The sequence below is a fragment of the Zeugodacus cucurbitae genome, chromosome 6 (assembly GCF_028554725.1).
Source record: "Zeugodacus cucurbitae isolate PBARC_wt_2022May chromosome 6, idZeuCucr1.2, whole genome shotgun sequence".
Lineage (NCBI taxonomy): Eukaryota > Metazoa > Arthropoda > Insecta > Diptera > Tephritidae > Zeugodacus > Zeugodacus cucurbitae.
In genome coordinates, this window is record NC_071671.1 from 10,181,309 (window position 1) to 10,209,017 (window position 27,709).

The window sequence follows — 27,709 nt, forward strand, 5'->3', positions numbered from 1 at the left end:
CGAGAGAGGACTTTACTTTTCAATTGCCTACTCAGTCCAAAGTAGCACCTGTTGGCAAGAGTTATTCTGCGCTGGATTTCGAGGCTGACATTGTTCGTGTTGTTGATGCTGGTTGCCAGGTATACGAAATTATCTACGACCTCGAAGTTATGACTGTAAACAGTGACGTGGGAGCCAAGACGCGAATCCGCCGACTGTTTGCTTGATGACAGGTGATATTTCGTCTTGTCCTCATTCACCTCCAGACCCATTCGCTTCGCCTTCTTATCCATGCGGGAAAAAGCAGAACAAACGGCGTGGTTGTTGCTTCCGCTGATATCAATATCATCGGCGTACGCCAGGAGCTGTACACTCTTGTAGAAGATTGTACCTTCTCTGTTTAGCTCTGCAGCTCTTATAATTTTTTCCAGCATCAGGTTAAAGAAGTCGCACGATAGTGAGTCACCTTGTCTGAAACCTCGTTTGGTATCGAACGGCTTGGAGAGGTCCTTCCCAATCATGACGGAGCTTTTAGTTTTGCTCAACGTCAATTTACACAGCCGTATTAGTTTTGCGGGGATACCAAATTCAGACATCGCGCCGTAAAGGCAGCTCCTTTTCGTGCTGTCGAAAGCAGCTTTAAAATCGACAAAAAGGTGGTGTGTGTCGACCCTCTTTTCACGGGTCTTCTCCAAAATTTGGCGCATGGTGAATATCTGGTCAGTTGTCGATTTTCCAGGTCTAAAGCCACACTGATAAGGTCCAATCAGTTTGTTGACGGTGGGCTTTAGTCTTTCACACAGTACGCTCGATAGAACCTTGTATGCGATATTTAGGAGGCTGATCCCACGGTAATTGGCGCAGATTGTGGAATCTCCTTTTTTATGGATTGGGCAGAGCACACTGAGATTCCAATCGTCAGGCATGCTTTCTTCCGACCATATTCTGCAAAGGAGCTGATGCATGCACCTTATCAGTTCATCGCCGCCGTATTTGAATAGTTCTGCCGGTAATCTATCGGCCCCGCTGCTTTGTTGTTCTTCAAGCGGGTAATTGCTATCCGAATTCTTCATGGTCGGGTAATGGAAAATCTGTTCCGTCGTCATCGATTGGGGGATCGGGTTCGCCATCTCCTGGTGTTGTACTCTCACTGCCATTCAGCAGGTCGGAGAAGTGTTCCCTCCATAATCACGGTATTCCCTGGACATCGGTTACTTGGTCTCTACATGAGGATGCTCCGTTCTTGAAACCTTCGTTAAGTCGCTTCATTTTTTCATAAAATTTTCGAGCATTCCCTCTGTCTGCCAGCTCCTCAAGCTCTTCGTACTCACGCATTTCGGCCTCTTTCTTTTTTTGTCTGCAGATGCGTCTCGCTTCCCTCTTCAGCTCTCGGTATCTATCCCATCCCGCACGTGTTGTGGATTGATAACTCGTCTAACAGGGACATGTTCAAAATATTTAAATATAAGATTAAATAAGCCATTAAGATTCAAATCGAACCACATCTATATTCAATATAACAGCTTCGCAAAAAAAAACACTTTAAATTGCAATAAAATTCAGAAAAAAGAGATATTTGTACTCCTAAGCTACTTCATCCATTTTGGTATGAAACTTCATTTTCTATTCTTTATAAAAATCTGAGTAAAATCGGATCACAGGCACACCTATGTCCGTGGTATGTCATTAAGGCTTAATGCACAAGAATTTAGGGATTATTGAATACAAAATGTTGGAAATAGGTCCTTATCACCTATTAGTCTTCATATACGGCATATGTTGGAAATAGGTCCTTATCACCTATTAGTCTTCATATACGGCATAGAGGTCAACACTATTTCGAATTCCTGAGCCAAAATGTTGTATATGTCTTTAATAGCCTTTTCACACAGGAGCTAATTGATCAAATAACCTCTGCTCGATTAAAACGCTGATTCAGATCGATTTACCATACACAATAAAAATCTACAATAATTTTTAATTGAATATTAAACGACTTGAAAATGAAATGCAACTCTGCGAAAAAGACCGTATTTGTAATTTTATACGTTGTTTGGCTGCGAGTTGTTGTTCACGCTACAAGACGGTAGATGTCGCTGCTAAAAATAGCAATCAGCTGATGAAACTTACCAACTTCTTATGAAAAGCAAAAACAGGAAATGTATAACAGCTGATCGGTTATCGAGTAGCAAAAGGTTTCTCAATCAAAATTTTAATTGATCAATTAATATGGCTGTGTGAAAAGGTTATAGTATTGAGTCCAAGTGATTCCCTTTATATATTTTAGTATCAATAGCGGATTAAATCGGTCCATATTTTCAACTCTTATGCCGAATATACTAGTTTACATTTATCATACTTTGTGTTTTATACTACTAAGATGAGATGAAAATTAATAAATTTGACATTTCTTGACCTTTTCTATTTATTTTTATTCTATTTCAAACATCCAATTATTTCAGTCGATGTGTGATAGCTCGCATTGTCATTGTGAAGAGTGACCCGTTTTCGGTATGGTTACGACAGATTCAGTTCTTCAAATTTTTTTTTTTTAAATCAAATTTCAATGTATGCTGATGTAGTTTCCGGAACAATAACTGATTTCGGACGTCCTTCACGAAATTCGTCTTGGAGTGATCTACGACTTCGATTGAATTGACTCTTCCACCCATAAACATTGGACCTTGAAGGAGCTTCATCGCCAAAAATTGAATTAAATTCATCGATGAATTGTTGTTGAGTTAATCCATGTCAAAAGTTGTAAAAAAACAATCGCGCGAGTTCAATATTTAAAGTTACTGTAAACAACTCAAAACGGGCTCATATGTCAAAAAGTTCTGAGCATGTTTAACATCAAAAATTTCAAACGATAAAGTTGGTAGTTGTCAGATTGCAACACTAGGGTTGCCAAATCTCGAAATAGAAATACTTCTCAGTAAAATATAAAAGTACAGTGGAACTTCTCTACCTCGAATCACCATAATCCACAAAAAAAACTTCGAGTTAGAAAGACTTCCGAGTTACAGAAGGTAATTTGTATAAATTTTGACTTCTATTGCCACTTCGAATTATGGAGAATTTCGAGTTAGAGCAGTTCGAGTTATGGAAGTTCAACTGTATATATTACGAAAATATCTAAAGTTCGGTGGTGTCCTAAGTTCACTGTCTACCCCGTTTAGTTTCCTATTCTACTCTCAAATTTACAGTTTCAAACATTTTTATACTCTCGCAACAAAAGTTGCTAAAGAGAGTATAATAATTTTGTCCACATAACGGTTGTTTGTAAGTCCTAAAACTAAACGAGTTAGATATAGGGTTATATATAGCAAAGTGATCAGGGTGACGAGTAAAGTTCAAATCCGGATGTCTGTCTGTCCGTGCGTCCGTCTGTCCATTCGTGCAAGCTGTAACTTGAGTAAAAATTGAGATATCTTAATGAAACTTGGAACACGTGTTCCTTGGCACCATAAGAAGGTTAAGTTCGATGGGCGGAATCGGACCACTGCCACGCCCACAAAATGGCGATAACCAAAAACACATGAAGAGCTATAACTAAGCCATAAATAAAGTTATGAAAAAATTTGGAACATAGGATTGCATTAGGGAGGGGCACATTTGAATGTAATTTTTTTGTAAAAGTGGGCGTGACCCCGCCCCCAAATAGGTTTTTTGTATATATCTTGCAAACCAATAAAGCTATATTAGCCAAACTTTCTGCAGTCATTTCTTTTAGCCGTTTCCCTATACAGTCCAAAAATGAAAGAAATCGGATAATAACCACGCCCACCTCTCATACAAAGGTTAGGTTGAAAATTGCTAAAAGTGGGTTAACTCACTAACGAAAAACGTCAGAAATACTAAATTTTGCAGAAGAAATAGCAGAAGTAAGCTGCACTCAGATATTTTTACAAAATGGGAAATGGGCGTGGCATCGCCCACTTATGGGTCAAAAACCATATCTCAGGAACTACTCGACAGATTTCAATGAATTTTATTGACACCCTGATGACATGTGTGGAAAATGGATGAAATCGGTTCACAACCACGACTACTTTCTTTATAACTCAATTTTGAATTCCATCTGAATCCTTCACTTTATAATATATACATTAGGAACCAATGATGATAGCGAAATAAAACTTTACACAAATACAGTATATGATCTGTGGCATCACTTGTGAAAAAATTGTCGAAAACGGACCATAACTTTTCAAGGCCCCAGATATCGAACATGTTGAACTTAGCGCCTAAGGTTAAATTTTAAACGTAAATATGGGTAAATCTATCAGATGATTTAATGTAATTCAGAGGAAATTGATTTCTTCAAATAGTGTGTCTCTGTTCCAAAAATTATTAAAATCGGGTCACAACATCTCCTAGCTCCCATATACCTAATTAAAGGTTTTTCAAAAATTCATTGGGCTTTATTACGCATATAAGTATTGGTTAATAAGTGATATATCTTAGCAAAATTAAGTGAGCGTATAGTATTGGATATAGTGTACCTTGCTGGCGAAATTGAATGAAATCGGTTCAGGAATTACCTCAGCCCTCATATCTATATATGACGATTTTCGTTATTCTATTAAACTTTATGCCGAATTTATGGGTAAATTTGTGCGTTATCTTAATAAAATTTCTTCAATAAATTGCGAGAGTATAAAATGTTCGGTTACACCCGAACTTAGCGTTTCCTTACTTGTTCACTTTTGTATTGCTTCAAATTTTAGCTCTAATTCGCGCATTTACAATACACTGTACTGTTTGACGCTAACTGTTATAAGTATGTATTAACAGCTGGCAAAAGCTCTCTGTCCAAGTGTCATAAAGTGTGAATTGAGCTTGTAGCTGTTAATACTGTTAATTAGTTTGGGAAAAGTTTATTTTTTATGAAATTCTTACTAAACAACATTTATTTGCTATTTTATATACTTCAATTATTTATTTAATTTACTTATTTCTTTATTATTTCCAACTTATTTATTTTTATTTTTTTTCACCAAAAGAAAAAAAAATTAATTAATTAATTGTGATAATTTCTTTGCTACCGTTTCGTTCCTATATATATGTATGTGCACAACAACACAACAACTGTGTGACCTCGTTTCTAACCGTATACTCGTATGTGTGCATGTGTGCGTCTAAATATTTGTTCACAAATTTGTTGGCCAAAACAAATAAACACCTAACGGCACGCCACAGAAGATATCGAGGTAACGTTACGCATACCACCGGGCCATCATCATCATGGCAGCAAGAAGATACACCGTAATCCGTTAAGAAATCTGGATCTCGACTTTAAATTCGATGTTAATTCGTTTTAGCTACCTACCACAAATGCAACTACACAAATCGGTGTGTGTGGTGAGAGAGTTGAAATTTTCGTGAAATTTTACCTAAAACTATAAAGGCATCATTGCGTTTCGTTTCTGTGTACTAGTTGTGCTTTAGCTGAAATTCTATAATCACATAAATTTAATGTTTCTTAAGCATGTTTCTTGCTTACATCGTGCCATACATTCATATATACTCCTACATGTGTGTTCTATTGGATAATCTCATATTTACTTCGCATAGTGCTCTCTGGGTGTTTCTCGTGTTTCTAGATGTTTTAATGTGAGTTTTAGTGAATCGTGAGAATTTATACTCTGCTCTATATATATAGTGTGCACGTTTTTTTAATACTTTAAATTAATTACTTTTCGAAATTTTAATTAATCTGTTTACTTTTTCGAAACTATTGATATTGATGATGCATGTTGATATATAACCTAATTGGCCTACATATCTATATATACCATATATGTTAAATGTTTTGGATTATTCTTCATTAAATTTGTATAATTCATTCCTTCATATCTTTATAACGGTATTACATGGAGTGCTTCTCAAAGCTCTCTCTCTCTCTCTCTGTACTTAGTTAACTGTTATGTTAATGTTGTTAACAGCGAATGTTTCATGCTCACTCTGTTAGTCGCTCGTCTTTCTTTCACTGACATTTAAAGTTAACATGACATGTGCTTTCCGCTCTTTCTCTCTTTGTGTCATCTCTACGTTTCTATTTGTTATTTCAGTAGTTACATTATATATATGTATATTCAATATTTTTAAATTTTCTTAATAAAACATATAATTTAGTTATTCATTTAAGCATTGAGCTCTTCTATGTGTAAAAATCGTTCCGTTTGTGATACTATTTCTCATAGATTAGTTTAATTCATAATCAGATCTGTTCTGAACTTCGATTCGGTAAATAAATAAATTGGAGTGGTTTATTTTGATACCTTTAGATCTTAACAGATATCGATATATGATATCAATATAATTACTTATCGAATTATGATATCGACATTAAGAATCACAAAATTTTATTTTCAAAATCGATATGATATACCTATATGACAACCTTCAAGTAGTAATCAATTAATTATGACTGCGAAAAATTGTCTCGAATCGAAGTTCATTATCAGCTATAAGTTATATATTTTGATTTGCTAATATTTTTTTGTATTTAACATTTCTTGCAGGTAAATATAAGAACAGATCTGGATTTTTTTAAACTAAACATTTATACAGGTATGTTAATTATAATAACCGTTATATCACTAAACACTGTAAATAGTGAAAGCTCTGCAATGTAAAATTGACATTTTTGTAATTCTAACTGTATACTAATGGCTTAAAAAGCTTGAAAGCTTGTGCAAAGTAACTCAATGTGTTAAGAAAAAAATTTACATATAATGAGCTTTCTTCAATTGAGCCATATTGCCTCTAGATAACATTTTTATACTCTCGCAACATGTTGCGCGGAGTGGACAGAAACTAGTGGACCGATTTCAATAAAATTCAATTGATAATATTTTCTTGACACCCTCATGACACGGATGGAATATGGGTGAAATCGGTTCAAAATCACGCCAACTTTCCATATAACTCAATTTTGAATTCCATCTTTAATTGAAGATATCGGAATACTACTTTACACATTTGAGTCGTGGCATCACTAATGGAAAAATTGTTGAAATCGGACTATAACGTTTCAAGTCCCCAACTATGAAACAAAACTCAGTGCCTAAGTATAATTTTTACCGAAAACACGAAATAAATCTCTCAGATATTTTAATATAATACAGAGGGAATCTTTTAATAGAGTGACTCTGTCCCAAAAATGGTTAAAATCGGGTTATAACTTCCCCTATTTCCTAAATACCTAACTATAGGGTTTTCAAAAACTTTTACGCAGGGCTGTCGGTTCTTTTTGAAATCATCGAGAACTTCTTGGCTTGACGCACGTCTCTCATCGCTAAGAAAGCTCTGTTTTCTCGTAAAAAAATTGGTTAGCGGATATAGTAGAGAACTCTTCTTGGTAGCTTCAGTCACAAGGAGGATCCTAATTAGAGTCTCAAAAATAAATTTATATATTTTTTATAATGTATATGTAAAATGTATTTTGAAAGTGGTGATTCTTATATGAAGTTCGAATCATCATAATCCACAAAAAAATAAATATAGTTAGAGAGACTTCGAGTTATGGAAGTTGATTTGTATGAAATTGGACTTCTATTGTCAATTCAAGAGTTAGAGTTATGGAGATCTTCGAGTTATAGAAGTTCGAGTTATGGAAGTTCAGTCTTTTTCATTAAAGTTTCAGCATTTCAAATTCTAACTGCTTTAAAGAGCTTTCAGTTTGAATATCCACACCACTGCCTTGAGTTATTCAATAATTGTTCGCTTTCAATTGTGAGTGTCAACATTGCCGTGAAATTGAAACACTCTTACAATGGAGCTTTCTAAGCACCTGTATAACGGTATATGTAGTTATTATAGAAATGACGTTGCATATAATATCCAAATACATACTTAAAACGAACAATGTGTTTTCTAGGTTGGTAGGTTATGGGCGATACATTTGCATGCCAACCGTGAACCATTTTCTGAACTACTCATTTCCATTTCCGCAAATTCCTACTGCGTCAGCTGATTTGAGTGTTTACCGTTACTTTATTGCACAACTATTTATAAATAATCTCCCAACCCCCAAACCCCGCTCAGTTTACTACAGAGCTTTCACTCAGCGCTTATTTTTTGCTTGAGAAGCTCGCTCTTATCACTCGTACGTTTCATGACAATTTCGTTCCATTGCTAAACGAAACACTCAATTACTGGTTGGTGCTTTGTGTCGTTTGCCTGCGTTCCGTCCAGGACGCAAAGCACAAAACCAATTCAAAACAGAACCGCAAACAGCGCACAACAAGCGTACCTTGGAGGCAACAGCTCTATAGGCCAGTGTTACAAATCGACCGAAGCGTTCAATTCGAAAGGTTCTCTGGTGTTTGAGTGCGCGCGTCAATTCACGACTCATCAATTTTTTGGTGAAGTTTCCCACAACACTGTTGTAAAGTGTCTACCATACATATTAAACCAGTGTGTTGTTATCGAACATCACTCCAGTGTTATAACTCGAGAACATTTTTGTCGCAGAGAGCGCGCTAAACTCACTTGTTTTTGTGACCATCTTCGAGTGATAAGAACACAAGTTTAACGGTTATCGCGTTGCTTTAACTATATTTGTAAGAGCTCTATATTGGAACTTACAACATCTTTAAAGGTATTGAGTGATAACGGTACATTAATCCAAATCTACAACTTTGAAGCCGTGATAATCAGGTATGTGATTAAATTGTATGAACATGTTATCTATATAGGTGTACATATTTGTCAAAGGGAGTTGATATTTGTAGTAATTTAGTTTATACTGTTATTAAATACAGTGTAAGTAGAGTGGAAGAAGATAGATCATTACAAAATTTACCTTTCGAGGGTGGGTTGGGCACTAATTAGCTGTTATAACAAGTCTTTCACTTTATTGAAGAATGGGATGGACAAAGACATTAAAGTTGTTGAAACGCTTTATCAGAGATGTTGGCAGATTTTGCTGGATGTTCAAAATAGAATCAGTTGAAGAAAACAACAAGCGTAAAAAAATAGTTTTCATAGAACTTTTGAAGAGAAATGCACTCGATATAGTCCAAAAAAAGAGAACCATTAAAATATTCATGAAAATCCATTAATGTCTTAAAAAAAATTATGACACATAAAAACTATTTTGAGGTTAGAAAATCTGATGAGGTCAAATTCGGACGCAACAACCTCAAAAAACTCCCTAGAAACGAGTTTCAAGCGAATCCGATGAATTTCGGATCCGCCATTTTAAATTTAGAAAAGCCGACACCTGGTAATTTGTGTCCACGAAAACCTCCGAGTAATGAGTTCCATGCGAACTCGATGAATTGTATAAAAGCTGTTCGTCATATTGGTAATTTGGAGTTATGTCACAACCCTGATCTGACAGAGTTAAATGGTCCTCAGCTACGGTTTCAAGGACCCTGAAAAACATAAGGTACACATAGTAAGACCCTTAGGCCAGAACCAAACTTTTTTTTTTAGTTATCTTGAGTGAAAGGAAAGTTCATAGTAATCCCTTCTCTTAAGATTCTTCGTTTTCGTTTATAAATATATTCATCAGATTTCGAAGAAAGAAAGAGGCATTTTATATGTAAAATTAATTACTAAAAAATTTCTAGTTGAGTATTCGAATTATTTACTCTAAGATCAGCAAGATTCATGTTAATATTATTCATATAACTCGTTTTCTAACCGAACCACATGTTATAATATCAACCAGAATTTTTAATATTTTATTTTATTTTGGGTATTTGGGAGATTCGGATAGATATAAACTTATTTCGTCTATTCGGATCACATTGGATATATTTATGATATGATATACAATATATGATATATGTATTCGAAGCATATATGTATATCAAAAATTGAGAAAGGGGGAGAGTTAGGGAAGGTAGTCTGTTAGATATAAAATTTCGCCAAAAAGTGAGCTATGCTTATTGTCCAGTTTTGTTTTGAGTAGTGCTACATTAGACCAAACTATATCAATATCACCGTTATAGTTTGTACGAGCAGATAGTCGGACAAACAGATTACCGAAAATCAATACGTGTTTTTATTCTGATAATTTTTATATATTATACTAGCAGACCCGGCAACACGTTTTTGTGGCTAAGGTATACATTAAATTAGTAAATTTTTCAATACAGAGAAAAGATTCTTACGCATAGAGATGAAAAAGTTATAGCCGCTAAATTTGAAAATTCTTAATATATATTATTGTAGATCTATATTAATCGTAAATCATCATAATTTGTTATAATTTGAATTGTAATCGTATATTGAAGTATGTAACAAATGAGCATATTTCAAAGTTGGCTCAAATTTGGCCTCGATGACTATACTGATTACATTCTTCACAGCCAGTCTTGTTATATTGAAAAGTCGATAAATATTGAAGTCAACCCACACTTCTTTTAATTGCAAGTGATTGTGGATAGTCCAGGAAATTTTAAATAGTCTGTGGGACATACTGGTTTGTAGCTGTGTCAACTCTCCTGGAAGGAGAAGGAGACTAAATTGTAGCATTAAGATCACAGAGCTCACCGAGCTGTTTTTTACCACAAATAGTCATTTATGGTTATCATATTGTGGTTTCACGTCAGGAAAAAGACGATGAATAAGCTTCTCCTTCGAATTAATGAAGTGACAGAAATCTGTTTGAAATGTTATTAATCCATCGAGGTGTCAACTGGGACGCTACCATTTCCAACTGCTTCCACAATCGCAATTTGATATTGTTTCGAAATCACTCTTATATTAGTTGTTAATTGGCGATTCTTTATGTGTCGCCACAAATTAGATTTAGGCATGCGATTAGTTCGTCAGCAACAGTTGATTCAGGAATAATTGGAAGGGTCTGGCGTAAATCACCTGCCAACAGAATCATGTCTCTAACAAAACCGTTTTAGTTGTCGCGTAAATCCTTTAAAGTCCTGTGCAGTTCTTCTTGAATATCTGGAAAATCTTCACTATATCGCTATTTTTGGCGATTTTGCAGACTGGTTTATCATTGATTTGCAATTTAAAGGGTGATTTTTTAAGAGCTTGATAACTTTTTTAAAAAAAAAAGCATAAAATTTGCAAAATCTCATCGGTTCTTTATTTGAAACGTTAGATTGGTTCATGACATTTACTTTTTGAAGATAATTTCATTTAAATGTTGACCGCGGCTGCGTCTTAGGTGGTCCATTCGGAAAGTCCAATTTTGGGCAACTTTTTCGAGCATTTCGGCCGGAATAGCCCGAATTTCTTCGGAAATGTTGTCTTCCAAAGCTGGAATAGTTGCTGGCTTATTTCTGTAGACTTTAGACTTGACGTAGCCCCACAAAAAATAGTCTAAAGGCGTTAAATCGCATGATCTTGGTGGCCAACTTACGGGTCCATTTCTTGAGATGAATTGTTCTCCGAAGTTTTCCCTCAAAATGGCCATAGAATCGCGAGCTGTGTGGCATGTAGCGCCATCTTGTTGAAACCACATGTCAACCAAGTTCAGTTCTTCCATTTTTGGCAACAAAAAGTTTGTTAGCATCGAACGATAGCGATCGCCATTCACCGTAACGTTGCGTCCAACAGCATCTTTGAAAAAATACGGTCCAATGATTCCACCAGCGTACAAACCACACCAAACAGTGCATTTTTCGGGATGCATGGGCAGTTCTTGAACGGCTTCTGGTTGCTCTTCACCCCAAATGCGGCAATTTTGCTTATTTACGTAGCCATTCAACCAGAAATGAGCCTCATCGCTGAACAAAATTTGTCGATAAAAAAGCGGATTTTCTGCCAACTTTTCTAGGGCCCATTCACTGAAAATTCGACGTTGTGGCAGATCGTTCGGCTTCAGTTCTTGCACGAGCTGTATTTTATACGGTTTTACACCAAGATCTTTGCGTAAAATCTTCCATGTGGTCGAATAACACAAACCCAATTGCTGCGAACGGCGACGAATCGACATTTCACGGTCTTCAGCCACACTCTCAGAAACAGACGCAATATTCTCTTCTGTACGCACTGTACGCATTCGTGTGGTTGGTTTAATGTCCAATAAAGTAAACTGAGTGCGAAACTTGGTCACAATCGCATTAATTGTTTGCTCACTTGGTCGATTATGTAGACCATAAATCGGACGTAAAGCGCGAAACACATTTCGAACCGAACACTGATTTTGGTAATAAAATTCAATGATTTGCAAGCGTTGCTCGTTAGTAAGTCTATTCATGATGAAATGTCAAAGCATACTGAGCATCTTTCTCTTTGACACCATGTCTGAAATCCCACGTGATCTGTCAAATACTAATGCATGAAAATCCTAACCTCAAAAAAATCACCCGTTATGAGTAATTTCAAGGCCGAATATGCAATTTAACCTTGATGATTTTCTACTGGATTATATGCCGAATATATAGGTCAGATTGTGCGTTATCTTAAAAAAAATAAATTGCGAGAGTATAAAATGTTCGATTGCAGCCGAACTTAGCCATTACTTATTGGTTACAAATTGTTTTGGGATATCGGGATATTGGGATTTGAGAAATGACAAAAATATTTTAACAAAGCAACAATGACAACCTTCAAAATATTATTATTTTTTCTTTTCTTTTATTTTGTATTTTTGTTGTCAATTCAAATAAAATTCTCTTATTATTATCTTCCTCGCACCATATTTACTTACTTTCTAAACCTTTCTTGGGCTTGCTAGAATTTTTCAAGACTAAAATTAGCCAGATCGGTGTGACCGTTCTCAACTTTTTGCGAGACTAACGAACAGCAATTCATTTTTATGTTTGTAGAGTAGTTTGTATGGGAGATTATAAAAGTGTGGATTTTAGACTTTTTAAGGAACCATCCTTGTACTTTAAGAAGCATTGCAAAAAAGGAATTAGCGAAATCGGTTCAGCTGTTCTCGAGTTATGCGCTTAGCAACACATTTTGCGATTCATTTTTATATTATAGAAGATATACATACATATGTAAATAATCTTATCTCTTTATTTCGTCACTTCGATCCACTAAAAAGTTTCAATAATTTTTATAAACACTTTAACCGAAATTATTTCAAAAAAACATATACGAGGGCTGCTATATATATTTCTGGCCTAATAATGAAAATAGGAATAGTTATCAACGAAAATGGTTTTATTGTTTTTCAAAATATTCTCCATCAAGATTTATACACTTTTGCATGCGCTCAAACCAATTTTCGAAGAACTTTTTTTGAGCCTTTTTTTTTAGCGATTGTCAAATTGTGCGGGATCCAACGAGAACAAACCTTTTTTACGGTTGGTGGGAGAAATGCATAGGCATGCCTCTATCTGAAGGTATGTTAGAGGTGACGGTCTTGCATTATCAGTTCACGTACAGCATCGATGTTTTCTGGCACAACGGCTGTTTTTGGACGACCTTCACGGAATTCGTCTTTGAGCGAGCGTCGGCCACGATTGAATTCGTTGTACCAGTTTTTCACAGTGCTATAGGATGGTGCTTCATAGCCATACAAAGATTTTAGTTCATCGATGCACTCTTGTCGCGATAATCCACGACGAAAGTTGTGAAAAATGATCGCACGAAAATGTTCACGAGTTAATTCCATTTTTTGGCCGAGATGATTTTTTTAATTCCCTGTAAATAAAACAATTCACGATTACATGACAAAACGTTCTGAGTGATGTTATGCTAAAAAATGTCAAACTTTCCAATGGAAATGTCAGATTGGACCTGACAACACTTAGTGTTGCCTAGGCCAGAAATATATATAGAAGCTCTCGTAAAATATGGCTCACAACGGAGAATTTGTAACGAAACATTAAATTATTTTATAGTCATCTTAGATTTTGGTTGTGTTTTGATAAGTTTAGTTTGATGGTTGATACGAACTTGGAGGAACCATTTTCAGCGAATCATATAACCTTTGTCAAACTATAACACTCCGAAAGATGGGGCAATTAGTAATATAGCGTGTTGCACTCATTACGAAGCAAGCGAGCTCACAATGAGGCCAAGCTGTCTAGCTGTAAATTACAGGAGACCAAGAATTACTCAATCTCAATTTATTCAGACCAATGTGTATTATTGATTTACCAAAAAGCTCCTCGGTTTTGTGTGACAATCTAGCAAGATATCCATAAAAACCACAAAGCCTTGAGTAGAAATTCGTTTGAAGGATATATTTATATAGCCGAATATAAAAGTTGGAGGAAACATAGAAAATTGTAAAAAATATATGAAATGTTTAAGTACTCGTATAACCTAAAAACAGCGGATGAGATGAGATGTTAGACAAATGAGATAAGAATAATAAAGGAATTTTAATATCAAACGTTTTATTATACTATTTTCCTTTAATTTTCTGGGAAATTAATCAAGGGAACGAGTGAGAGCACCTTTTGAGCATCTATTATATGAGGCCTATTGGGCACGAAATGTTGTTGTCTTTGTAGTGAAGTTTCGTTTCGTTCAATTGAATGAAATTTTTCAAATATTTTTGGTCCACTGAGGACTTTTAAAGTTAATTAAAAAAAAAACGTCAACGCTTCGTTCTATAACCATTTTCATGAGATTCATTGTTGTATGCAGACTTACACACCTACAAATATGCGTACACATAACTGCCTTGCTGAAGCACTCCATTGCTTTGTATTTATGGCAATTGAATGTCATTTCCATTTCATAATAAAATCAAACTTGTCATTATCGCAACAATACGAAATTGATGACACAGTGATAAGGATATGTGAATGTATTTAATCCACTCTGACTGTTTATTTACCAAGTAGTTATCATAAATCAGAGTGGAACTGTTATTATGGCCACACACAAACATATTAATTCATGCTCATATATTAATACGTGGCAATTTCTCTCTGTGTACATATGTATTTCATGATGATGCGTGAAGAGCAGATAGAAAACATTTACTTGTGTTTGTCGCAGTATATTTGGTATTTAATAAAAATAAATTATTAATATGCATATCTATACAAATGTACAACTTTTTTGATGTGTTAGTGCAGCTGTTACTGTTATTTATATGCATGTAAATTAAATTTATTGCTTAACATATTATTGCGCAATAAAATTTGCCAACAGGAAATGCACGCTGAAATGTTTTTAATGGTAAATGCAAGCAAAGAAATATCGCATAAAAATATGTATTGTATTAAAGACATATGTGTATTTACAGCAAAAAATAATTAAATAAATCAAATTTATTTAAGCGAAAATATTGCACTTTTTTACACAACAACACTATTTTGCTGAGCCATACATATTTTTATGCAAATCTACTATAGTATGGGTGGTTATAAAAATAAACCTAACACTCAATTCTACTTGTTTAACTGAATGCGCTCCACATCGATTTTTAATTGGCATTTAGTGTTGGAAAATATTTGAAGTAAAAAATAAAAATGGAAAACTTGCGCTGTGTAGAGAGTGAGTAGAGGGGGGAAACCTAATAAAATATTTAGCGGCACAAGCGATGTGCGCTACAGTTATTTTCAGCTGTCGTAAAAATAATGGAATAAAATGCGGAAAAAGTTACATTTCCGCTTGAATGCGCTGTAAAATGTGTGACATATTTTTTTCGATATAAAACAATAGTTGCAAAGCGCGAATAGGGTAGTTAGATAAACGGTGATCTAGGATTTCTAATACAATTTTTGTTGATATTATTAAATATCATGCATATCATGTATATAGAACACTTCAAAGTAAGGCAGTTAAGCCATTCATATTTAGATTAAAACGAAGTTTTCCATGTTTTCTAAATTTTTATCAGTAGCTCTTTAGTTTTATGTCGGTCTAGATCAATAATATCTTTTGACTAAACAGGCGATCTCTCCTGCATATTCCTACTATAGTCTGATCTACACAATCAGAACGGACCCATATTTTCAACTGGCTTGTACTGTTAACTTGGAAAATAGTATCGAAACTGTATGCTTTGTTGCTAAAATTACAAAAAAAGGTACGGAGATGACTTGTCGAAGTTCTTTTTTTTTCAAAAAAGGATCCTAAAAGCTTTGATACAAGTATCAAGTGACTTGCAGATAATCTTGAAAATGATTTTGTCGATTTTGAAATGTTTGTTTGAGATTTTCTATTTTCAGACAATTGTCTGACATGTAAGAATTAATATCGACTATTATTATCAACTTAAAGAGAGCTTTTGTGAAAATTTCATGCGAGTGATGAAAGCTTAAACCGTGCATATGAAAGCTCAGTTGCTTTCACTAAAATCTATAGCTTCAAATGAAACCTTTTAAATATAATTCTTCTTTCTACTTTAGATTCGATTTTTTACTTTCAATTAGAAGTGGGTTTTGTCTTTAAACTTATGGCTCTGTTACCTTCATAAAAATTCAGCTACTCGAATAAGTACTTTTACTATTTTTCCAATAAAGCTTTATAAGTGTTATATACTGTTATGCAAATTTGAGACTCCATATTCTATTAAAATTGAATTCTAGTTTGTACCACCCTGTCTTTGTACAAAGATTAATAAAAAAGTACTGGAAAAAAGGGTTTTATTTTCAATGTACAACCACCCAACCGTGTTTTACCCGAAAATTATTAATTCACGAAATTATTAATTCATCAAATAGCGGGAAACGAAAAACACTACAACTAAATGTAGAAAAAATTAATGGCTTACCATAAAATGCAGCGTTAAATTGTGCAAAATACCGACAGCCCAGTTGGAGTGAAAGTTTAATGTGTCGCGCCCACCGAACGGCCGCAAAGCTTTTTGTATGCCACATTTGAGGGAAAATTGATTTGAGTGCTTAAAAATAAATACCCGAACCCACACGGGCAAGTATTGTACCCCACAACTACAGTAAAATTATATAAAAATGCGCCTTCGTGCATACAGTTACATACAGATGTGCTGTTGTGTGATTTTGCTTTGAATCAAACTAATCAAGCGTAAGCACGTTGATTAAAAATCGATTTATTTGCTTTTCACGGCTAAAATTAGTACTGGGCGTAACTGGAAATGTGGGAAAAGAGTGGAAGTGATTTCAATGTACTTGTATGTATGTGTTTATAGATATTCGACTGCCTAACGTTATGTCAACTGTGAAAATCAGTGTAACACGCAAGCTGTCAATCTCGCGTGACAATTTGATATGTCAAATGAGCAGTTGAAAGCTACGAGATTTGATTACTTTCTGCGCTGTTTACTATAGATTGGTTGTAAGACGATTCTTTAATTATAGAATTGATTTTTAATATTGACATAGAATATTAAGTACTAGACATAACCTCAAATAGTATAAACAACTCAGCGTACAAACATCGGCAGCAACCAAACATTTATTTTTATATTAGGTCAACAACTTTGCTTCCGTTTTTTTTTTTGTAAATTTACCTTTCTCTTTCTTTTCACTTTTCTTGGAATTAAAAAGCAAAATTTCCCGCAAATGTCGAGAATTCGGCTCAAAAAGTGGCATTTTCAGTTGAGAATAAGTTTGGTATGCAAACAGATCTCTACAAATATTTTGTTGGGTTAATGTTGACACAAACGTCCAAGATCGATATAAAACGATTTAATCGATTTCAGCGACCAGTGCTTAAAAATGCTATTGGAAAACGGCTGAAGCAAAGTTGTAGACCTAATAGTTACCTCTGAAACGTTCTAGTTACTCCATTACATAACCTTATAAAAAATAGAATTTAGTATTTGTGAAATATTTCACTGTTAAATAATGAATATAACCTCAAATAGTAAGAAAAACTTATCAAAGAGACTACTAGACTTATCAATAGACTACCCAAAATATTTTTTCAAATCATTAACACCAAATTTTTCCAACACTCCCATTTCAAAGCTTTGAAAAAAAATTAAAATTGATTATTCAAAAAAAAAAAAACAACTTCAAATTCCTTTCACTCTCACTTTCATCTCGAATATGCAAAAACATGTAACACTTTATGTGCTAACAACCATTATGGTAACGAGCAATACATATAGTGGAAAAAATATGGCTACAACCGTAACCGTTTGATAAGAAAGCAAAAAAAAAAAAAGCGAAAAAGCAACATTGTTGCCACTTCTATGCCATTCAGCGCTGCACACCGTATCCCACAGGCACACACAGTGTGGAAAAAATGCTGTTCGTGCTTTGACACAGAAATATCCACCGTTATACCGTTACAATGTATTTGCGTATAAATAAACACTCACATGTAACGGCACATCGATTTTTTCCAAAGTTGCCACACCAACTCGTTAGCTTTGTGTCCACTGTTGTCCCTCGAACACTCACATACATACAAACACAAACACACACTTCATAGAGTTAGAGAGTCCAATTTATCGGTGGGCGAGTGCAGCATATTTATAGGCGCACAAGCCGTTGAAGCCAATCCGCTTGCATAGATAACCATATTGTTTCGCATACGAGCTCAAACACAAATACAAACGCGCACTATGCAAATATCTATGTATGTATGTGTAAATAAAGGGTGTTGTATTCTCTTTGCAGACATCTGTTTCGTTGGGAGAGCGCATAATTGAAGGCGCTTCAACGTATGCCGGTTATCACCAGTGCTTACACTTACAAATACTCGTTTGTACTTGTGCATATACATATACGTTCCAAGTGTTGGCTCATATGTATTGCTAAGTTTATCTCTGCCTGCGCGCTTTATCCGTACAAATTGCTTAATGTCGCTGCTTATGCGTTTGTGTTATCACAACGGATCATAAAATACACTCCATTTACTTTGCAATTTTTTGCAATTTTTTGCACTTTTTTGCTTATGATAACATTTCTTGTGTGTTTACAAGAATTTTTTTCATTGAACGCTTAAACAAATAAGACTTGGTTGTTGTAGTTTTGACTGTTTTAAATCTTTTAAATATATAACCCCCCGACATCTTTTAGACTTTATCGCTAATCTTCATTCAATATTCCGAAAAAGTTTCAAAGTTTTCTAAAAAAAATTATTTTATTTTATCAAAAATATTCTACAAATTGCATGCGTATATTTTAAAAAAATTGAGATGGCAACCGTTCTTAAGACTATTTCGAAGCAAATCGGATGCCTATATTCCAATATTTCCAGTCTGTCTAAACAATTTTTTTTAACCAAGTTCTTAAGGATCTTGATTGAAAACATACTTTGAAATATTTTATTTAGTTTATTAATTTCATTTAGTTAAAAATTTAAATAGTTGGTAAGCCTTCTCAATATCTTAAAATAATTATTATAATCCATTTCATTAAGGGGCTATACCAGCGTAACCCATTAAAAATTATGCGATTTTCGTGAACTTTTTTTTAAAGAATGTACTCGATCGAATATTTCGAAGTTTTTGAACATAATAATGTATATTTTCAGCTATATTTTAATATTTTTATTTAACAACAATATTGAAAAATAACGTAGTTATGGGCTGTCTTGGAAGGTCCCAAATAAAGCTCCAACTGCTGACATGATTCCGGCCAAATGATTAGCTGTATCAAAAAAAAAAAAAAAATAAAAACGATTTTTGAAAAATATGTAAAATTAAGAAAATGACGTAGATCTCGTCGTTTTTTAGTTAAAAAAATTGTATTTTTAATGCCAAATTTTGAGAAATGTCCTTTCGAGAAAAACTCGTTTAAAGTTTCGACAATAGTACCTGCGAACGGTCCCTCTTTAGAATGCTAAGATTCAAAAACTATTCAAGATACGATCTTAATACACGATATTTTTGAAAGCAATAAACTATCGAATAAGCAAAAAATATTAAAAAATCGATTTTTTGAAAATGTCACACTGGTATAGCCCCTTAAGTAGAATATTTCAATAGTTGGCAACTCTTTTAAAATATATTTAATAACTAAAGCCGTTTTAGCATTAGCGTATAGTAAACATTCATTAATTTTAAAAAATGTATTATGTTATAATTTGAAACAGATGACAGTATTCCCAAAAAATTGGTTATCTTTCTGAAGAACTCATTTGTTTAATGATTCGTTTAATTGACCCTATGGTTAATTAATTCCCCGTTTAATTGAACGAAAATGCAAAAATGCAAATTTTAATGTACAATTAAGCGAAAATTTCTTACATTTTTCTTAAACAATTTAATTGAAACGTTTCATTAAATTAAATATTTTGAAACTGTGGCAACTCTCATAAAAAGTAATTGTTGCAAAATACTAATTTTCCTATGTCTTATCGACTCAACAAGTACTGTTCTAAAAAAAAAGAATTATCAATTTAGAATTTCTTGAATACTAAAATTGGAAAATAAATAATTATGCGTTCAATTAACAGATACGATTTTTATATGAAAATTGTCTTTACTTGCGCCATACATCCGATTTGATTTGTTTGAAAAAAATATTAAAATTAAAAATTAGGTTTATTGCTAAAGTGGGTGCAAATTAATAAAGCAGATATGATCTAAGTATGAAAGGATAACCAAGAGAAGCATTTATACACAAACTTAAAGCTACTATAACGGGGCATTGGCCATGTGGAGAACATATTTCTGTTCAAAATGGGTCTGTCCTATAACGTCGTTTTTGTCGTATTTGTCGTTGCTGGAAACTAGAAGGGAATAAGGAAGCTGATTTCCACTTTCTCTGTGAATGCCCAGCTCTATCACAAATCAGATAGAGTCATATATACCAAAGTGATCAGGGTGACGAGTAGATTTGAAATCCGGATGTCTGTCCGTCCGTCCGTCTGTCCATCCGTCCGTCTGTCCGTCTGTCCGTCTGTGCAAGCTGTAACTTGAGTAAAAATTAAGATATCTTGACGAAACTTGGCACAAATATTCCTTGGCACCATAAGAAGATCAAGTTCGAAAATGGGCGTAATCGGACCATTGCCACGCCCACAAAATAGCGAAAACCAAAAACACATAAAGTGTCATAACTAAGCCATAAATGAAGATATAAAAGTAAAATTTGGAATAAAGGATCACACTAGGAGGGGGCATATTTGGATGTAATTTTTTCGGGGAAGTGTGCGTAGCCCCCCCCCCCCCCCCACAAATCGGTTATTTGTATTTAACTCGCAAACCAATAAAGCTATATAAACCAAACTTTTTGCAGTCGGTTCTCTTACATACCCCACCACACACCATGAAAATAGTTGAAATTAGGTTGAAAATTACTAAAAGTGGGTTAACTAACTAACGAAAAACGTCAGAAACACTAAATTTTGCAGAAGAAATAGCAGAAGGGAGCTGTACTCAGATTTTGTTTACAAAATGGAAAATGGCCGTGGCATCGACCACTGATGGGTAAAAAACCATATCTCAGGAACTACTCGACCGATTCGATTGAAATTCGGTATATAATATTTTCTTGACACCCTGATAACACGGACAAAAAATGGGCGAAATCGATTTACAACCACTTATAAGTCAATTTTGAAATCCATCTTATTCCTTCACTTTATAATGTAAACATAAGGAACCAATGAAGATAACGGAATAAAACTTTACATAATTAGTGCATATCATCTCTGGCTTCACGTTGGAAAAAATTGTCGAAATTGTACCATAACTTTTCAAGGCCCCAGCTATCGAATATGTTGAACTCAGCGCCTAAGGATAAATTTTAACCGAAAATATAGGTAAATCTCTCAGATATCTCAATTTAATTCAGAGGAAATTATTTTATTCTAATAGTGTGTCTCTGTTTCAAAAATTATTAAAATCGGGTCATAACATTTCCATATACCTCATTGTAGGTTTTTCAAAAATACGGTGAGCTTTATTCCGCATATATATATTGATTAAATTTCTTCAATAAATTGCGAGAGTATAAAATGTTCGGTTGCACCCGAACTTAGCCTTTCCTTACTTGTTATTAATAAGCCTTTATTCGAACTTCAAAGAAAATTTTTCGATTTAGGAGGCTAACTTCGACAATCGAAGAACATACGATTTTTACTTATGACTCAATCTTCCGGAAAAGGTTAGCTTGGTTCAATACCTTGCCGAGTGTTAAACAGTGTAATGATAGCAATATATGTGACAACAGCTTATTCCATTATTTTGGAAAATCCTTATCCTTGGGACAACTTAACTATACAGCTAATCTGATAAACTCTGTGTAAAACCTGCTTTCGATTGCTTTAGTTTTCCGCCATAACCATAAACAGCTGAATATTTATTATATGGAATTTTCAGTATTCCAATCTATTTATTTCTGGGGTTTTATGATAACTAAATAATAACAAGCTCTACAAGTCGTTTATCATTCCCGTCCTGCTTTACGGTGCAGAAGCTTGGACGATGTCAACATCAGACGAGACGACACTAGGAGTTTTCGAGAGGAAATTTTTGCGCAAGATTTATGGTCCTCAGAACATTGGCAACGGCGAATACCGCAGACGATGGAACGATGAGCTGTACGAGTTATACGACGACATGGACATAGTTCAGCGAATAAAAAGACAGCGGCTACGCTGGCTAGGTCATGTTGTCCGAATGGACGAAAACACTCCAGCCCTGAAAGTGTTCGATGCAGTACCCGCCGGAGGAAGCCGAGGAAGGGGAAGGCCTCCACTCTGTTGGAGGGACCAGGTGGAGAGCAACCTGGTTACACTTGGGATCTCCAATTGGCGCCGAACTGCGAAGGAGAGAGAGAGGTGGCGCACTATCGTCGATTCGGCTATAACCGGCTAAACGGTTACAACGCCAATCACATACATCACAATAACAATATTTTTAGCGACTATAAACATAATTGAGGTTGTGTGATAAGTACTTTATAACATTATATATTCTATGATCACACCTATGTATACCTTTAATGTTCTGATACAGTTACAAAAACGACAGACCTCCTATATAAGATAAGCCTTACAAACTAACAGTGAGTTGCGAAAATGAGACGGTTAATTTTCAATATACAAATATTAAATATTTAAACTTCATTTGCTAATGCCTTTGTTATGCTAATTTATGCTCCAACAAAGGAATAGCCGTAGTAAATGAATTTTGTTAATGAAAAATATTTGAGTTAACATTTCATAGCGAAAACTTTGCCAATTTCCAACAATAAACTGTCAAATGAATACACACTGCAATTCCAACAAATCATTTATCATTGTGGCGAAACACAAGCGCACTTACATAGCATAGCATTTTACATAGCACATAGCACAGGACAGCACAAATGCGCATAGAAAAGTAGAAAGTTCATCAATTTAGCCATCAACTAGGCCTAAAGGTAATTCCCTTGACTTATGTCATCATCACGCAGCGTCGGCGGGCGGGTAAAGCACGAGTATGAAATCACGAGTGTTTTTCACTTAACAAATGATAAATGATTAAGTGCAGCATTATTTATATATGTGCTGTGTATGAGTGTTGAGTATATTTTGAATATGCAACAATGCGAAAATAATTCTGCAACAATGTAGAATTAATGTTCCCCCTTTCACTTTGCATGTTTATGCAAATCGTTAAATAAATTCAAAGCTTTTTGCTGCTCTTGAAACGCTGGTGAATACGCAAACATATTTGGAAGCTGAATTTAAGCTCGGCCATTTGTGTGATTTAGGAAACGATTGTCTGTCTCAATCAAAAATCCGAATTTGAATTGTCAAATTTTCGCCTTGCTGATTGAGTGATTTCACTCAGACTGATTTATTCAACGTTTATTTTTTGTTTTTATTGCTTGTTAAATTTCATCTGCCTGTGTTGTTTGTTTTTCAATTCCAACTCGCATTGCGTGAGAAATTTTGATTTTGTACGCACGTGTGTGCAAAGCAAATTGTCCGATGATTGATGATGATGGGCACATATTTGGAGTTCAAAAAATGAATATATTAATACGAATTCCATTTTGAGTATTTGGTAGGGGAATGTGGTGATAGTGTGTTGGAAAATCTCAAAGTGACGCACTACACGTTGCTGGGTTCCTTTGAGACAAATATAACACAATCAGTCGGCTCTAAGTAATCAGAAAAGACTCCGATTTTTATCTGGCCAAAGTCTGTCAATTTAACAGCATGGCTCAAAATTTTTTGGAAATCTTTTCTGTCGCAATAAGAACTGAACAATTAATAAAAAATATTAATAAAACTATGTCTCTATCGCTAGACTATAAATCAACTTGTATTACATAGTTTGATAATATTTTGACATTGGCGCCATCTAGTGGAAATATTTTTTAAGACAAGTCAGTTACTTTTGGCAATATACCTTAAGGGGTTAGGGGTAGTAGAAACACGAAAAAATTAGAATTTTCAGTAATTTTTTTTGCTATTAAATCATGTCATGTTTTGACTAAAAATCACGAAAATTTTAAATAAAAAAAATGTATTATTTCCAAAGTTATAGCTGTCTGCGTTGACCCAGTTTCAAAAAAAGGTCCTTGCGTTGACAATCATAAGTCCTTGGAGATTCATCTAGAATCAATCAGATAAATTTTTTTTCTAGATTTTCGGAAAATTTTTGAAAAAAAATCATTCCATCAGGCCTGAGCTTATTATGTATTCTAAAAGCTGTATGAATTTCATTAAAATCTACTGAGCGGTTATCGAGTTTCAGTTGTCACCAGTTTAAAAAACATAGTTTTGAGAAAAGCGCATTTAAAGTTTCACCTGAGCGTTTTGGAGTGCCCGAGCGATCTTTGTTATTTGTCGAATAACTCGAAAAGTTAAATTAAATTTTAGTCAAATTTTCAGAGAATATTTTTAAGATATTACACTTAACGAAAATGCAAAAAAAAAGATTGATTTTTTGAAAATCCTGACTACCCCTAACCCCTTAATCAAAGTAGACCGCTAGGGACAGTAAACGACGCCATATTATTCCCGCCATTTCTCTTCAGTAAGGGAAATCATCATGGAAAGACCAACAACGAGTCGAAATTATTTAAACTTACTACAGAAATTTTGAGTCAGTGGCCTCATTTAAGAGGTTCATTTCTGGCTGAATGGCTCCGTCAATAAACAAAATATGTACTCCATGAGTCACCATTGCATCCCGAATTAATTACGTTTTGGTTCGGATTATAAGCCGGCGGCGTACTTAGGATGTTCTTCTTCCCTAATGATCAGGATCGGTACGTTATTGTGAACGGGAATCAATGATTACCGAATTGGATGATATGGACTTGGACAATATGTGGTTCCAAGAAGACGGCAGAACAAGCCACACAGCAAATGTCAAAATCGATTTCTGAAAAACCAAGTTTGGTGAATGTGTTATCTCACGAAATGACCCACTCAATTGGCAGCCTCGTTCGTGCATTTTGACGCCGTTAGACTATTTCCTGTGGGACTACGTCAAGTCTGTGGTCTATGCCAGTAAGCCAGCGACGATTGATGAACTTCGAACGAATATCGAACATGAAATTGCAGCAGTATCGGCCGATTTATGCTTGAAAACCGTCGAAAATTGAGTTCAGGGCCTGAATTTCTGCAAGCGTGCCTATGGTGGCCATGCAAAAGAAATCGGAATAAAGAATTTCATTGATATTTTTATTTTTTAGCACTTTTTATTAGTGAAAACCAGATTACGTAGCGACACTTTGAAGCCAGATTTTCTGGTTTCATAAAGAAGCTGTTGTAAGCAGTGAATATGGGGAACACTATCTTGAGAATCAGCCAAAGTACACCAATGAGATTATTAGCAAAGCAAACAAAGTTAATTTACTGACTTTAAAACCACCAAACCGCCTTCATTCATAGCAATTGACCGACTTTACCACCGCTTTTCGACCTATACAACATTGAAAATATGCCACTCCGCCACTTTCTTTTATTCCTAACGTGCTGGCAATTGGAGCACCATTCCACGACCACAAACATCAATTGACATCAATAGAACTTGTCGCAGTCGCGTAAAATGAACGCTTTCACATTGATTTGCCTGACACATGTTGAGAATGTCAATATGGCGAGTTTTAAGCGCCTTGCCGACTGCAGACGAAAGCCCGCAACTAAATTAAAGAAGAATGTCTAAAAGGCGTACAGCGGGGCTTGCAAATGGCCCAAACGCATTGTGTCGCAAGCAAGATGACAGCCGATGTCAAGTAGATGGATTTGACACTTTCTGTCAAGAGTATGGTGTGGTAGTCGTGTAGATGCTAACGACCATTTCAGCTGCTGCCTCGGCAATGCCGTTATGTTCGCGTCAAGGTGTGAATACTTATGAGTTTACTCCGCTGCTACACGCCCAGTGGAATACGACGGAAATAATGAAAAAGTGAATTCATCAAAGTCAAATCTGTTAATGGCATAGCTGAAATAGTGATTCATGACTACTAGTGACAATTTTTTGCTACTGAAGAATAAGGAAATGCGCTGAAGGGAGAAAAAAATAGAAGTGCCTAAAATATATCTTCACTCACATGTAATGATTTCTGGCAAAATTCGACTGTGAACATCTTCGGACGATGCAATATTTAAGAATTTTTTTACTTTGCTGAGGTCGAGTTCAATCGATTCAGTTTCATAATATGGTTGAAGGTATACTCGTATCAATTTATTTCGCATATATGATAGATAGATAAATCGGTTTCGGAGTTAGTTGCTTCTTGGCCCAGATTTCTTTTAGCTTTTCGGTCTCGTCACGCGCCACTACTTTGATACGACACATATAAAAAGTGGTCAGGGTAAGTCCAACCTCGAGATCTGAGTTAATAATATATCTTTTTGATATCAAAAGTCAAATAAACGTTTCTAGCAGAAAATAGTTGAAATAAGGTTTCTAAAATGTAAAATATCGAACCTACTAAATAGATTAGTATATGCCCTATATACACATGTGAAGAAAATCTCAAATTTAAATTTTTCAGAGAATGCCCTGTATTACCGCTCAAATATTTCGATTTTTATACTCTCGCAACAAAGTTGCTACCAACAGAAACCTTACATTTCATTGTAAAGATGGTACAGAAGAGCTGCACTCAAAACGGTATACAAAATTTTAAATGGGCGTGGTTCCGCCCACTTATGGGTCAAAACCCATATCTCAGGAACTACTCGACCAATGGTTTGTAATATCTTCCTAGCTTCCCAATGATATGTGGTGAAAATAGTCTAAATCGGTTCACAACCACGCCTACTTCCCATATACCAGAACTTTGAAGTCGACCTGAATAGTTTACTTTAGCATTTATAGTGTGGCAGCCCCTGTCTAAAAATCGCCGAAATCGGACCATAGGTTTTCAAGGCCCCTATACATCGAACATGAGGACCTCGGTGCTTCTAACCTAATATTAGGGTTTCCAACTTTCAATGGACTTTATACCATATATATGACGACTATGTGGGTCAAATTGTGTATTATATAATATAAATGAAATTAAACAAATTAATTGCGAGAGTATAAAATGTTCGGTCACAACCGAACTTAGCCCTTCCTTACTTGTTAGACATTAGTTTATCTGAGCTACAGAAACCAGCTGTACGGCTTATATTCTGGCAGGGTTTTAAAGTATTAACTGAGTTTGTTAATCGTTATTTGCTTAGACAACTGATGAAAGTCAAACCTTATCTACACCCTGTATACCAAATAGTTGATGAAATCTTAAAAAAAAATAAGGATTACAAATATAAAGTTTGGCTGCTGGCCAATCAATTCAACCACGACTGTTGGCTTTGTTTCGCAAACAGTGTAAGTACACAGTTAACATCAGTAACTGTCCATTTAGTCGACCATTACCGACTGTGGTCATTCATCAATTGTCATGGTAAATTTTTTTTTTTGACAAATGTTACTTAACACCAAATAAGCAACGATGATATCGATGTGGGCTGACTGATGATTTTTCACTCTGCTATTGAAAGTGTACAA

At 34.9% G+C, this 27,709-nt stretch overlaps 1 protein-coding gene across 3 annotated transcripts in view; it reads left to right on the forward strand.

Annotated features, from left to right (window-relative positions):
- Positions 1-27,709, forward strand: part of LOC105210939 (uncharacterized) — a 213,628-nt gene that overhangs the window by 49,845 nt on the left and 136,074 nt on the right. The window contains exon 1 of one of the 3 annotated variants that reach the window (XM_054233131.1): positions 5,194-5,334. The exons of 1 other annotated variant lie outside the window; for it this stretch is intronic. The gene's annotated coding sequence lies outside the window, so the exon portion shown is untranslated. Of the gene's footprint in view, positions 1-5,193; positions 5,335-8,181; positions 8,647-27,709 lie in introns of those variants that run through there. One more of the 3 variants, XM_029039426.2, reaches the window with a different exon arrangement.